This window comes from Colobus angolensis, unplaced genomic scaffold (genome assembly GCF_000951035.1).
Source record: "Colobus angolensis palliatus isolate OR3802 unplaced genomic scaffold, Cang.pa_1.0 Scaffold260, whole genome shotgun sequence".
Classification (NCBI taxonomy): Eukaryota; Metazoa; Chordata; class Mammalia; order Primates; family Cercopithecidae; genus Colobus; species Colobus angolensis.
In genome coordinates, this window is record NW_012115822.1 from 65,055 (window position 1) to 67,860 (window position 2,806).

Sequence of the window (2,806 nt, forward strand, 5' to 3'; positions counted from 1 at the left end):
TTAGTAGAGAAGAGATTTCACCATGTTGGCCAGGCTGGTCTTGAACCCCTGACCTCAAGTGATCTGCCTGCCTCAGCTTCCCAAAGTGCTGGGATTATAGGCGTGAGCCACTGTGCCTGGCTGATTCTAATATTTTTGATTTGTTGAGACTTTTTGGTGACCTGAGAAGAATGTGTACTTTTCTATTGTTGGATGAAATGTTCTATTGATGTGCATTAGGTCTAGTTGGCATATTGTATTTTTGAAGTCTTTATTTCTTTGTTGATCTTCTGTGTAGATGTTCTAACCATTATTGAAAGTGGGTACTAAAGTCTCCAACTATGAATGCTGGATTGTCTATTTCTCCTTTCAATTCTCTCTGGTTTTGCTTCATGTATTTTAGGACTCTGCTATTAGGTGGATATATATTTATAATTGTGACATCTCCTTGAAGGATCGTTCCCTTTCTTATTATATAGTGCCCTTTGTCTCTAGTAACAATTTTTGTCTTACAGTCTATTTTGTCTAATATTAGGATAGCTACTTCAGTTCTCTTTCAGTTAATGTTGGTATGGTATATATTTTTCCATCCTTTATTATACTATCAATCTATTTGTATGTTTAAATCTAAAGTTTGTTTGTTATAGACAGTATATAGTTGGATCTTCTTTTAAAAAAAATAAATGGTTCTCCGAATCTCTGCCCTTTAATTGGGGTGTTCAATCCACTTACATTTAAGGTAATTACCGATAACGTAGTATTTAAATCTGCCATTTTGCTATTTCTGTTATATATGTCCTATGACTTTTTTGTTCTTCTATTCCTCTATTACTTCCTTATTTTGTGTTAAATATATTTTTCCAGTGTATCATTTCATTCTCTTGTCATTTTTAAAACTTACTTGATTTATTTTCTTAGTGACTGCTCTAGGGATTATAATTAACATTTTAACTTAGAACAATCTAGTTTATATTAATACGACTACAATGGCATACAAAAACTTTATTCCTACATGTCCGCATCCCCTTCCCCTTCTTTGTGCTATTATTTTCATACAAATTACATCTCTATACATTGAGTGTCCATCAGCACAGATTTAAAATTACTGCTTTATTCAGTTGTCTTTTTTTTTTTTTTTGAGATGGAGTCTCTCTCTGTCGCACTTGAGCCCAGGAGGCAGAAGTTACAGTGAGCCAAGATCGCACCACGGCACTCCAGCCTGGGTGACCAAGTGAGGCCCTTTCTCACCAAAAAAAAAAAAAAGCTTGAGTCCAGGAGTTCAGGATCAGCCGGGGGAACATGGTGAAACCTCATCTCTACATAAAATACAAAAAATTAACCGGGTGTGATGGCACACACCTATCATTCTAGCTACTTGGGAGGCTGAGGTGGGAGGATCACCTGAGCCTGGGAGGCAGATGTTGCAGTGAGCTATGATTGTGCCACTGTACTCCAGCCTGGGTGACAGAACAAGACCCTTAGGAAAGAAAAAAAAAAAAAATTTGGGTTTTTTATTATAAAAGTACTTATGTTGGCCAGGCACAGTGTCTCACACCTGTAATCCATGGGGTGGATGGCTTGAGCCCAGGACTTTGAGACCAGCCTGGGCAACACGGCAAAACCCTGTCTCTACAAAAAATAAAAAATTAGCTGGGCATGGTGGCACATTTCCTGTAGTGCTAGCTACTCAGGAAGCTGAGACAGGAGGACTGCTCGAGCCTGGGAGGTTGAGGCCGCAGTGAGCCAAGATGGCACCACTGTACTTCACTCTAACCTGGGCAACATAGCAAGATCCTATCTCAAAAAAAAAAAGCTGGGTGCGGTCAGTGGCTCACGCCTATAATCCCAGCATTTTGGGAGGCCGAGGCAGGCGGATCACCTGAGGTCAGGAGTTCAAGACCAGCCTGGCCAACATGGTGAAACCCTGTCTCTACATAAAATACAAAAAATTAGCCAGGTGTGGTGGTGGTTGCCTGTAATTCCAGCTACTCTGGAGGCTGAGACAGGAGAATCACTTGAACCCAGGAGGTGGAGGTTGCAGTGAGCTGAGATTGTGCCACTGCACTCCAGCCTGAATGACAGAGCAAGATTCCATCTCAAAACAAAAAACAAAAGATATGGGCTGGGCGTGGTGGCTCACACCTGTAATCTCAGCACTTTGGAAAGCTGATGCAGGTAGATCACTTGAGGCGGGAAAATTGCTTGAACCCAGGAGGCAGAGGTTGCAGTGAGCCGAGATCACATCACTGCACTCAAGCCTGGGTGACAGAGTGAGACCCTGTCTCAAAAACAACAAAAAACAAACAAAAAACCCTGATATGTGGCAAAATACTAAAAGAATGCGGAAGACTGAAAAGCTGAAGTCCTCTTCTTCCCCAGAGCTGCTTCTGTCCTCTGAAAAACGTTCTGTACATATTCAAGGCATAGTAATCTCTCATTATACAGGTGATGTTGGCAGTGGCCAGCAGACATGTATGTCCCTTTCCTGCAGGTGACAGGCCCAATCACTGCACACAGGTGGTCACAGTAAACAGAACGCTGGCAGCACTCCCACTTGGAAGGGCTGATTGGCTTGGCCTTAGAGTTGTGGGAGAACACTCCCTGATCAGGGTACAAACCTTTCTCTCTGCCCCTTCCAACTCCTGTGGAGTCTGTCTGTATCTAGCTGCTGCTAACTGCTAAGTGCTTGTTAGGGCAGGGTAGGGTCACCGCCTCGGCAGGCGTTTGTCCTCCTGCAGCATGATGCTACCCTAGCCGCCCGAGGCTCTAGCCTGTGTATGTTACTAAATAGAATTTTTTGCACATAAATACAGACTTCAACTCACTT